Genomic DNA, 13,344 nt, shown 5'->3' with positions numbered 1-13,344 from the left:
CTGCAGCCCGGACACACACCTCCTTGGTATCACGAGCTGCCCCGTAAGACCCCCTTTCCCTGTGTCTAGCTGGGAAGTCGTTGTGAACTCTCTCCTCCAGCCCCTGCTGCCCGCTGTGGGGTTCCAGGGCTGCTACTCGGCCATACCTGGCCTAGTGGTTCCTCCTCCTCGAGCAGCTCCCTCCTGCTGCAGAATTACATCCCCCTGGGGCGGCACCTGGTAGCATCTCATTCTAGGCTTGGCATGGTTCTTGCTGCCTCCCAGTTCCTCTGGGCAGCAATTCACTCCAGTGTGTGTCTCAGCCCATCTTGTACCACAGCCCTTCCTAAGAGTCCCTGCAACCTTGGGGGTGGCAGTGTGCAGAGCATGGCAAAGCAAAGGGCAATTTGATCTGTATTAGGGAGCATTCGGACCCCTCCTATTGGATCGACTTGCTTTCTTCACCATCAAGAGCCTCTGACAACACTTACTGGTCTGGTGTGTCGTGCTGGGAAACCCATGTCTGGTGTACTAGAATGGCCCATTGCTGCTAGGGCAAAAACTGCAGCACAATCCCGAATGGACCATACTTTCCTCCCAGTAACCGGCTGTGGGATGGCGACACTCTTCAGCATAGTGCTCTCTGGACTAAAGGGCCAGTTACGAGCCCAGCCAGGATCTCGAGCCCTCCATCAGCCTCCTGGGGGGGAAAGCTCCCCTAGAGATCATTTAGTTCTTTCCCAAAATGCCCTGTTCTGACCTCGTCCATTTCCCTCTCTGATGTTGTATGAACGTTGTTTGAGAACAATTTTTTTTTTAACTGTTGAAAGTGTCTTAAGTCAATGTAGGAATAAAGCTCTTGGAATGACTTCACAGCCAAATTGTGTTGCTCTGTGACCTTCCAGGACACGTCAATGGCAAAGTTCGCACAGCCCTCTTGTGCCACCTACGTGATAAATGTTGCGTGTAACTGTTTGCTAGAATGCATTTAGGACAAGATTAGAAAACTGCAGTTCTGCTGATTTCCCCCCCCCCTTTCCCCCAGTTCAGTACGGTACAATACAAATAGATCTCTATTGAAATACTTGGCCAAACAATGCTTTTGAATGGCAGTAATTTGCGGGGGGAAAGGGATTTTCTCCTGGGTTTGAGCCTGTATTAATAAAAAATGAAACAGTAAAGCAAATACTTCTGCACCGATACACTGTTGATGGGGGAAAGATGGTCTTGTGGGGAAGGTGCTGGACTGGCATTCAGGAGATGTGGATTCTTGGCTTTGCTGCAGATCTGCTGTCAGCCTTTCGGCAAGTCATTTAATTACTCAGGGCCTGGCTACACTTGCAGATGTAGAGCGCTCTGAGTTAAACCAGCCCTCGGAGAGCGCAGTAGGGAAAGCGTGGCAGTGTGTTCACATTGTCAGATTCAAGCGCACTGGCTTGGCCACATTAGCAACTCTTGCAACGCCACAAAGAGCAGTGCATTGTGGTAGCTATCCCAGCATGCAAGTGGCTGCAACATGCTTTTCAAATGGAGGGTGGGTGTGGTGGAGTGTGACAGGGAATGTGTTGTGTGTATGTGGGGGAAGAGAGTGGGTTTTCGGGGGGCTGAGAGCTTGTCAGCATGCTGTCTTGTAAGTTCAGACAGCACCAGACCTCCCTCCCCCCGCCTCTCTTTCACACTCACAGCAGCAACATACCACACTAATGGTTGCTTTGTCCCGGAGCAGATAAGCAGCTGGCTGTCAGAAATGGAGCTTTGAAAGGGCATATCCGCATTCCTACAGCCGAGTTCAAAACAATGATGAGAGTGGCAACTTGACTTAAGAGGATTATGGGACACTTCCAGAGGCCAATCAAAGCACAGTAATGCAACGCCTCGTTCACACTGATGCTGGGGCATTTCAGCCGAGGCACAGTGAGCGTTATGCTTCTCATGGAGGTGGATTACCAGGAGCGCTTCAGCTGCAGAGTCCAGGCACTCTAAGTGCCTTGCCAGTGTGGATGGGTTGTGAGTTAGGGCACCTGGGGCTGCTTTAATGCACTCTAACTTGCAAGTGTAGCCAAGCCCTCAGTGTCTCAGTTCCTTGTTTTTAAAGTGGAGCTGCTCCTTTTCTCTCACTCCTTGGCTGTCTTGTCAAATTAGATTATAAACTCTTTGGAGGCAGGAACTGTTTCTTCTCATGTGTTTGCAATGCTTAGCACAATGGGATCTCACTCTCAGATTTGGTCTTTACATACTACCATATACTATGAAATAATAATAATAATAAATAAATACGAAGTACGTGTTAAATTTATGAATTGTCCATCAATTTTTTTTTTAAGATGACAAAATGTTCTAGGGTCACCTTTCTGCTAAAACATTGATCCAAGTTGGCTTTTTTTTTTGTGTGGCTTAACTGTGCTGTTGAATCTGTTTCTAATTTTCATCATCAGAAGGCCTTTGACACACATCTAAGCAATTCTGACTCTCTCCAGTAAAAGGCAGTGACGCCCAGCCCATATCATTGTGATATTAACATGGTGCAGGTACGTGAATGTGATTCTCAGTGAAAGGATAATAGCAAATGACTTTTGGTATCATCCTCGTTGAAGAGAAATTGGCAAAATAGATTTTCAGCAAGAAGAGAACCTACTATAAGTATCTGAAATTTCTGTCTCAAAGTCAGTGACCTATGACTGGAGCAGGTTCAGCTACTGTAGTTCAAAAGAACCTTTCCCTCCCGGTAAATTAAAAAAGAGCGAGAGAGAGAATGTAGTCTGAAGAATTCTTTCTGAAGCAGTAGCTGTGTAGGAATTGCTTTTTGGAAGCCCCAGATTGTGGTACAAAAATAAAGCCCCTAGTTCAAACCTGCCCGTGGGGCCCAGCCAAGCAAATGAATCACTGCAGAATTTCACAGAGTCAGGAGAAGCTGAGTGAAATTGTTTGGTAATCCTGCTATATTTATTGCTCTGTTCATTATTTATGCAGATGGCAGATGGAATGCAGATTTAGGGAATGACTACAGTAAATAAATAGCTGTCATGGCCCAGCCAGCTGCATTCAACATTTTCAGCACTTTATTGCTACCTCGCCAATATGCTGCTTTCAGTTAATGCCCTCGGTGTAAATGCGTGGATATTGGTGTCAAATGTAGCACTCAAGACAAAGTCTTTGTGCTCTGTTAAAGCTGTGGATTTGGGGGCAGATCATGTCATAGACCTATGTGGCTGTGCAGGGGTCTATGGATGCACCCCCATGCACCACACGCCTCCTACCTCACCCCAACTGCATTATTTATAAAGGGCTGACACAACATACCCGGCCTCTCCCAATAGAAAAATGGGAATTTGGATGGGTGTTGCTGTGATAGAATATATATACCCCTGTGTCCCTTATTGTACTAATCTTTGTACAAGGTATGACTTGTGAGGTATCATTTGAAAACTCATAATTTGCGGGTCATTGTTGTCCTCGTACCCTGAGTATGTCCCCGTCACTGACACACACTGACTTCCTGGTACTAGACCTGTGCAAATATATGATTTGGGGGGTTTGCTTGCAATTCCTAAAAATAAAAGCCCTGTTTTGGGTCAAATAAAACACTTTGTTTCAATTTTGGGCTTTTTTTGTAGGTTTTTTTTTTTAACAAATAAATAAAATTGAAGGATACTTGGAAATGAAAAAAAAAATTGAATTGAAAATGTCAGTGAAACATTTCAATATTTTCAGAATCTTTTTGGTTTATTCATCTGAAACAATTTGGCAAATTCAATAAGAATTTGCCAAATGTTTCAATCAACCCAAACCTGTATTTTTCACTGGAAAAGTTTTGGTAAAAGAAATTTCTACTCCGTTTACCTGGCACTCCTCTGGTGTTGGAGATATGCATCTCCCTGTACTTCTAAAGATGCAATTTAGTCCATAAGGATCCCTAGGCTAAATCTGGTCCAATCTGTTACAATTTAGACAACCAGTCCTGCAGTTCCTATGTGGTCAAAGCTGCCATTTACTACATGTGTAGAGAGATAATTGTTGTTGTTGTTATTACTACTTCTATCAGTAGATCTCAAAGCTGTGAATCTCAAAGGTTTACAAAGGTCTGTATCATTATTCTCATTTTATGGCTTAAACAATAAAAAGATGGACAGGCTGCAATAGATCATCAAACTTTGGATTATGAAGGGTTGCCATTGGTCAGGGCAATAGAGGCAAGGTGAAGTTGGGGAGGGTTGCTTTTTTGTGCAGCATTGAGGAGGGATTCCCTGCTAGGAATACCCTCATTAGATCAATTACCTGCATTTACAATAGTCCGGCACCTGGAGAACCTTCCTTCCTTCCTTATTTCCCATTAAGAATTTAACACAGTGCAAGGCCGAAGAGTTGTCTTTGCTTTTGTTACTCTACTTCCCTAGTTTGCTGTATTCTCTGTGAGATGGGCCAGATTTTCCTGATTTCACAATTAGGATCAGATTTTCAGAAGAGCTCAACTCTCATTTAGGCATCTCAAGAAGTACCAGATTTTTAAAGGTGATCCTATCAAAGACCTGCACCATTGTATTACTGTTGTTGCCTTGATTCTTCTGCCAGTTAGTTCCTGGCTAAATTTCTTCATGACAATTATTTCCATTGTTTTAGTTACTCTTATTTCAACCCCTAGTTTTCAATGAGTGTTTCCTATCTAATGTAGCTATCTAGGTTTTTGTAAGGTTTTAATATGAGTGCCTGCAAGTTGGGGCTTTCAAAAGGGCCTAAAAATGTTAGGCACCCAAATCCCATTGACATTTAATGAGACTTGGGCACCAAACTCTCTTAGACTCTTTTGAAAATCCCAGCTGAGAGATTTTGCAGTTTGCATGACTCAGGATAATTTTTAAGAAGTGTCAGGGTTCCCTCCCCACTCTGAACTGGGGTACAGATGTGGGGACTTGCATGAAAGACCCCCTAAGCTTCTTTTTACTAGCTTAGGTTAAAAACTTCCCCGAGGCACAAATCCTTCCTTGTCCTTGGACAGTATGCTGCCACCACCAAGTGAGTTAGACAAAGAATCAGGAAAAGGACCACTTGGAGTTCCTGTTTTCCCCCAAAATATCCCAAGCCCCTTCACCCCCTTTCCTGGGAAGCCTTGAGAGTGACCAAGGTGAGCACAGACCAGACCCTTGGGTTTTTAGTGTCCTAAAAACCCCAATCAGATTTTTAAAAACAGAACTTTATTATAAAGAAAAAGTAAAAGAAGCACCTCTATAAAATCAGGATGGAAGGTAATTTACAGGGTAATCAGATTAAAAACACAGAGGATTTCCCTTCTAGGCAAAACTTTAAAGTTACAAAAACAAGGATAAACCTCCCTCTTAGCACAGGGAAAATTAACAAGCTAAAACAAAAGATAATCTAACACATTTCCTTGCTATTACTTACTATTTCTGTAATATTAGATGCTTAGTTCAGATATGGCTTAGGGATATGTATTTTCTCTGCCCTGGCTCCTCACTGACCCAGAGAGAACAAAGGAACCCAAAACAAAAACCTTCCCCCACAGATTTGAAAGTATCTTCTCCTCTTATTGGTCCTTTGGGTCAGGTGCCAGCCAGGTTATCTGAGCTTTTTAACCCTTTACAGGTAAAGTAGGGCTTTTATGCTACCCTTAGCTGTATGCTTATGACAAGAAGATACAGATAGCTTTGGTCCTCTTACTGTCTGACCTCTCTAGATCAAAACCAGATGGTTGAATTTTTTGTGCATAGGATTTACTGTGAATTTTTTTCTCCAACCTTGTCTCCTTCCCCTACCTCTACAATACATCTAATATCCTGATCTTGATAAATTGTAGCACAATAATCTTCATTCCACCAGTTTACAGTAACTAGAAAATATAAACCACGGCAATGCCTAGGAGTAGAGAAGCAGATGTTACAGTACTTTTTTAAGTAGAACTTTCACACCTAGAGTGAGTAAAGTAAAAACCAAGGAAAAAGATTTTTCTTTATAGTACAGATACTGCATCAGCACTGAGCTGCCGGAAAATGTATTTCACCCATCAGTCTTATCCAAAAGAGCATTTCAATAAGAAGAACCAGGGAGAATACATTGACTGAAGGTTGCTATGCTTGTATAGAACTGTTGCTGAATGTGTTTAACAATGATATAGTCTCTTGACATAAGTTATGTAAGACCTCATTGTCTTGGGTTTAGAAACTTTATCATATTTAACTTCCATTCTATCAACACTAATGATATTATTTGCATTAGCAACATGTACAAATAACTGGTTTAGGGGAATGCATGCTCCATATCTCTCTGCTCACACTTAGTGTGTACACTTTATTCCATAATTAGTGAGACTACAGCTGTGCCAGCTGGAGTGGCTATCTTGTCAGCTCTTAGAAGTCATAGAATTAGAATTTAAGGCCAAAAGGAAACACCAGCTCATCTAGGCTGACCTCCTGAATATCATAGGCCACTAAGCACCACTCAGCCACCTCTGCACCAAGCCCAACAACCAGAATTAGACCCAAGTGTTACAGCCCTCAGATTAAACTGTTGTTTCACAAGCAGGGGAACAGGGGACATAAAGTGAAGTTGGCCAGTGCTTGGATGGCTGACCTTCAAGGAGAACATGGAGGCTGCTGGAAGTGGTTCTGACATTTCAGTAGGGATCTCTTTTATCGCAGAGTCAGTACTGAAACCAGTTCCACCATGTGGTGCTGTGGAGAACTGTGCAGCTGGAGGTGTCATCCCATGGCACTCTTAACACGAATACAGTCATTACCCTGAGGTGCCTGGCAAACTTCAGCTTGACTAATTACATGCAGCATACACCACTCTATTCCTCCTGAAGATTCAACTGAAGAACTTATTCATCGCTTCCTCTCATAATTGATATTGTATAGTTATTGCTGATGCTCAGCTCCTCTGAAAATCAGGTCACTCTTATATAGGAGGCTAAATCTGGATTAGGAGCCTATCACTAAACATTGGTTTCAAAATATTGACTTGAAGTGCTAAGTAAATCCATGCTGTGAATTCCTTTGCAATGTTTCCAAATTCATTTATTAATAATAAACCTCTTAAAACCTGTTTAGGCTCATTGCTTACAGCAAATAAAAATACTTCACACAAAGAGGGAACAGATGGTACTGACTGCAGAATATTTGTTTGAAATATATTTTCCGCCTACAGTCTGGAACTAGTCTTCAGTTGTAAGGAATCTGTTTAATTGTGGGTTCTGTAATGCTAATGTTGAATAACTACGTTTCCTTTATACTGGCCTTTTTACTAATCAACATAACTATTTTAGATTTTATCATACATGCTACATATCCTCACCCAAAGGAAAATATTTACACATTTGGTGGAAAGAAAGTCACATAGAAATCAAAGGTTTCAGAGTAGCAGCCGTGTTAGTCTGTATCCGCAAAAAAAAACAGGAGTACTTGTGGCACCTTAGAGACTAACAAATTTATTTCAGCATGAGCTTTCGTGAGCTAAAGCTCGCAGCTCACGAAAGCTCATGCTGAAATAAATTTGTTAGTCTCTAAGGTGCCACAAGTACTCCTGTTTTTTTTTTATAGAAATCAAAGATTTCCCTCAGGGCTAGATTGCCAAATGATCAGCGGGGGCCACTGGGTGATCAAAGTGCTACAGGAGCAATCTGGGAAGACAAGGCCATTGCAGAGAAGCTAAATGAATGTTTTGTGTCGGTCTTCACTGCAGGCAATGTGGGGGAGATTCCCACACGTGAGGCATTCTCTTTAGGTGACAAAGGTGACATGGTAATAGGAGAGGCTTTGGAACAAATTAATAAATTTAACAGTAATAAGTCACCAGGACCAGACGGTATTCATCCAAGAGTTCTGAAGGAACTCAAATGTGAAATTACAGAACTACTAACTGATATGTAGCCTATCGCTTAAATCAGCTATTTAAAGGCTCTAGAGGTAATCCCAGCAATTACAAGCCAGTAGGCCCAATTTCAGTACCAGGCAAATTAGCTGAAACTATCGGAACAGAATTAGCAGACACATAGATAAACACAATATGTTGGGAAAGAGTCAACAGGGCTTTTGTAAAGGGAAATCATGCCTCACCAATCTCCTAGAATTCTTTGAGGGATCAACAAGCATGTGGACAAGGGTGATCCAGTGGCTATAGTGTACTTAGATTTTCAGAAAGACATTGACAAGGTCCCATACCAAAGGCTCATAAGCAAAGTAAGCAGGCATGGGAGAAAAGGGAAGGTTTTTTTTTTTTCTTTCTTTCTTTTCATGGATCAGTAACTGGTTAAAAGATAGGAAACAAAGCATTGGAATAAATGGTCAGCTTTCACAATGGAAAAGTGGTACATAACAGGGTCTTCTACAATCTGTGCTGTTTAACATATTCCTAAATAATATGAAAAGAGGGTTAAATAGTGATGTGGCAAAATTTGCAGACAGTATTAAATTACTCACAAGAGTTAAGTCCAAAGCAGACTGTGAAGAGTTACAAAGGGATCTCACAAAACAGGACAACTGGGCAACACAATGGCAGTTGAAATTCAGTGTTGATAAATGCAAAGTAATGCACACTGGAAAACATAATCCCAACTATACATACAAGATGTGTTCTAAATTAGCTGTTACCACTTAAGAAAAAAATCTTGGAATTGTGGATAATTCTCTGAAAACATCTGCTCAGTGTGCAGCGGCAGTCAAAAAAGCTAATAGAATGTTAGGAACCTTAGGAAAGGGATAGATAATTAAATGAAAATATCATAATACCACTTTATGAATCCATGGTACGCCCACACCTGGTGTATGGCATGCAGTTCTGGTCAACCCATCTCAAAAAAAGATATATTTTAATTGGTAAAGGTGCAGAGAAGGTCAACACAAATGATTAGGGATATGGAACAGCTTCCACTTAAGGAGAAAGTAAAAAGCTTAGAAAAGAGACAACTAAGAGGGGATATAATAAAGGTCCATAAAACCATGGCTGGCGTAGAGAAAGTGAATATGAAAGTGTTATTTACTCCTTCACATAACACACAAACCTGGGGTCATCCAATGAATTTAATAGGCAGCAGGTTTAAAACAAAAATAAGGAAGTACTTTTTCACACAATGCACAGTCAACCTGTAGAACTTGTTGCCAGAGGATGTTGAGAAGGCCAAAACTATAACTGGATTCAAAAAAGAATTATATTAATTCATAGGGGATAGGTCCATCAAGGGCTACTAGCCAAGTTGGACAGGGATGCAACCCCATGCTCTAGGTGTCCCTAGCCTCTGATTGCCAGAAACTGGGACTGGATGACAAGGGAAGGATCACCTGATAATTTTCCTGTTCTGTTCATTCCTTCTGAAGCATTTGGCACCAGCCACTGTTGGAAGACCGGACACTGGGTGGACCATTGGTCTGACCCACTAAGGCCATTCTTATGTTCTTGTGTCCTTCCACTGAAGTCAATGGGAGTTTTGCCATTAACTTCAATTGGAGTAGGATATGAGCCCTTATACAACAAAGTAGAGGAACTTGGAATTCTACCCCTGGATGCATGTGGACAGTTCCCATTGACTTCGCATTTGCATTTTAGAGCAAAATCTGGGTCACTGGCTAAACAGCCTCAAACTGCATCAATATACTTTGCTTTACAGTGTCACGTTCTGTAAGATCAGTTCATCATCCCCTGTGGTGTCTGAGTCACTTCCATTGCTCTCTGATCTTAAGGCATTATTTGGGAAAGCTTTGGTTTTAAGCAGAAGCAATGCTTTTTTCAAGGGGATACCCCTTGAGATTAATGCTATCTGTGCTACGTTGAATTCTCTATTCCTGCCAGCACATCATCTGGTTTTCATAGTCAGGGTCTTGCTTCCAGCTGAGTCCTAATATGGTGCTAAATAAAAATCATACAACTGCTGTCATGTAGAAACTGCACTCACATCTGACCCATGCACATACTTCCTGTCAGGTAGATACGATTATCATTAAACAGCTGAGAAAAGATTGCAAGAGGAAAACATTTGGTTAGAAGAACTCATACCCAACCCGACTAGTGGGTTACCAGAGGGAAGTGCTGCATATTTACTATGCATCTGTAAAGTGGGTTAACCTATTCATTACAAGTAATATTTGTTATACATTTTAGTTCTTTTGTATAGCAGCTCACTTGTGGATCTGATCCTGCTTTTCTTCTTATATATGTGTAAGCAATGGTCAGATAGTTTGAATAAATAATTTTCAATTGATTGGTTCTTTGTGATCTGCTTATTTAGACTATTAGCGCTCAGGCTGTTTGGCTGATAACCTAAGTTTTTCTTCTTGGTTGGATGACTGAAAATGGAAGAGTAGGAAATAATGAATAGCAAATGTCAGATGTAAATTTTCATATAAATAATCACTGGCACCAAAATTTGTGGAACTCAAGAGTATTATAATATTTTCATGAATACCATATTCTTGAAAATAATAAATAATGAGGGCTGGTCAAAAATGGATTTAAGTCAAAAAATAAATCTTTTCATGAAAAAAAATTCAGTTTTGACCAAAAAAAAAATCAAAATAAACCTTTGGGGATTTCTTACAAAAATTTCAAAATTTAGTGAACTTTTAAACTTTTTATTACATAGTAATTCCCAGTCTCTCTCTCTTTTCCCACTGGAAAAATTTGGAAAAAGTAAAAAAACAACAAAAAAACAAAAAAAACCCCAACCCCCCCCAAAACAAAAAAAGGAATAGTGTGTTTGGGGGGGGGGGTAGGGGAAATCCATTTTCAAGGGTTTGTTTTGTTTTGCTGCTTTCCAAGGAAAAATGTGGAAAAAAGTTAAATAAAGTGAGAGAAAGTGAAGCTTTTTCCTTTTCTCTCACTTTCTTCACTGGGGAGGAAAGTTTTTTTAAAAAGTGAAAGAAAGGGAGAAAAACCTTGAATATTCCAAACCCAATGTTTTGAAACTGAAAAAATTCTTTTTATTTAGAAAAACTTCATTCTGAATTTTCCATAAGAAATAGGGAGGGGAATGTGAAAAATGCAACCCCCACCTCACTCAAAATTTCAGACAGCTCTATTAATAATGCCCTCTTGAATCACAGTGAAATGAATGTAGTGTTTTTAAAAAAATTGGTGAAAATACTTGTGAATCAATTTTGTAGTGTCCACAGGTTGTATTATGGAAATGTGGGCTGAGGTGTCCTGGTTCTTTCTTAACAGCTTCCAGTGGACTCTGAACATTGTGAAGACCCTGATCTGCTTTTGTTTATCCTGCGCTGCTTTATTAGGGCTAGGTTATAGAGCTCATGATGGCAGGGCCGGCTCCAGGCACCAGCGCAGCAAGCAGGTGCTGGGGCGGCCAAGGGGAAGGGGCGGCACGTTGGGCTCTTGGGCGGCAATTCAGCGGCAGGTCCCTCGGCCCCTCGTGGAGGGAAGGACCTGCCACCGAATTGCCACTGAAGAAGAAAGCGGCGTGGTAGAGCTGCCGCGGATCACGATAGCAGCTTTTTTTTTTCCCCTCGCCGCTTGGGGCGGCAAAACCCTTGGAGCTGGCCCTGTATGATGGTGAGCGTTTACCCACATAAGTAGTCCCACTGAAGGCAGTGTCGCTGGAAAAGCTACACAATCTGGCCCTTAGACACTAGTTTGGTTCTTTTGGAGACTGGTTGTGACTCAAACTACGTGTCCAGCCCAGAGGGTTAGGAACCCCTTCATACCTCGCATAGAAAGGAAGCTTTAATGATAGAAGTGTGGAATGAGGTCCAAGCCCCGATAAAGTCAATGGGAGTTTTGCCATTCACCTCAATGAGAGCACGATTTTATACTTTTCTACCTGCTAATCCATGTGCCTGTGTCCAAATTTTTCAGGGACTTTGCTCGCAAGATGATCCTCCATTATACCACTCCAGCTAAGGGCTTTCCTTCTGCAACGTTTGAACTGATATTTCAAACCCATGACACGATTCACTCTATTAGTTTGTAACCAATAGTAAAATGTGGGTCTTGGGAACCCAAGCGGCGTTTGAACTCTCCTTTATTACAGATTACGTCTGCTCCTGTGCAGATGAGCTAGAGATGGGAGAGGGGTTTGAATGTCATGACCCAGTATCCCCATGGTGTGCCCACTCAGAAGGCTGCCAGCCCTGGGGCAACATAGATACATGAGAGGTGGGGTTATGGGAGGTTATTACTATCTGCACTGCTGACAGGAGATCACTGGGATAAACACAGGCTCAAAAGTGAAGCAAGATCTCTCCACCCAGCACTTTTAAAGACATCATACTATACACAAGTATAATGCCACACAGGCATACCCACTCCAGTCACTGACACTGCCGGCATAAGTTAGAATGTAACCTGCACCATCATGCCTAATAATAGTGACTATGGAATCAGTACATATTTTAATCCTTTTCTTCGATGTGTTCACTTTATTTAGCATTTATTTTACAGATATCTTTAGAGACCAAATTCCGTCCTTGGGGATGTGTATGTAAGTCCCACTGACGTCATGTTGGATATGAGCATGTGAACTTCATTCTGCCCCCTTGGGTGTGTATCTGAGTGCTGAATCTGGACCTGATAGTTTCATAGATACAAAGTAACTTGTTTTAAATATAGGGCTGAAACTGTGCATGTTAACAGAGAGCTTATTCCCTACACCAGTGGTTCTCAAACTTTTTTCTCTTTGGAGTCAGGAAAGTGGGTAGTCCAGACTCTAATACAACTGTTAGTCTATAAGGTGCCACAGGACTCTTTGTCACTTTTTACAGATCCAGACTAACACGGCTACTCCTCTGATACTTGGATGAAAGCGCTATATAAAGAAAAACTTAATAATTAATAATAAACATTTTTTTGTTCTACAAATAAAAGCACACAACTCATATTTTAATACCACTAGTCTTACCTTTCTAATGTGATGGATGTGTCCTCTCTCCTCGGCAGCTGCAGCCCTGAAGCTGGGGAAAGTCACCTCTTTCTCTGGCCACCACTGAACTGCACATCCTAAATTCCCTCTATCCCCTCTTTTCACCCCACTGCCACCTCCAACTACCCCCTATTTCACCCAAGGCCACCACCTCACCTTACATGTGCGTCTTCTCCAGGGTCCAGGCACCTAATTAGTAAAGCCATGCCTGTGCAGCTCCACTAATTAGGTGGGTGATCCTTCGTTCCCTCTAAGGAATGAAGGATCACCCACCTATCTGCGGAGCACCTGAATGGAGGTTCTGGACCACTGGTGGTCTAAGAACCACAGTTTGAACCTCTGCCCTACGGTAAAATGTATCATTCTGACTCAGAACCTGAGCTGACATTTAGGGTATGTCCACACTACAGTTCAAAACCCATGGCTGGCTCATGCCAGCTGGCTTGGGCTAAAGGGCTGTTTAATTTTGGGGTAGATGTTCAGGCCCAGGC

Source organism: Mauremys reevesii, linkage group 10, assembly GCF_016161935.1.
Source record: "Mauremys reevesii isolate NIE-2019 linkage group 10, ASM1616193v1, whole genome shotgun sequence".
NCBI classification, from domain to species: Eukaryota; Metazoa; Chordata; order Testudines; family Geoemydidae; genus Mauremys; species Mauremys reevesii.
This window is presented reverse-complemented; position numbering follows the sequence as displayed.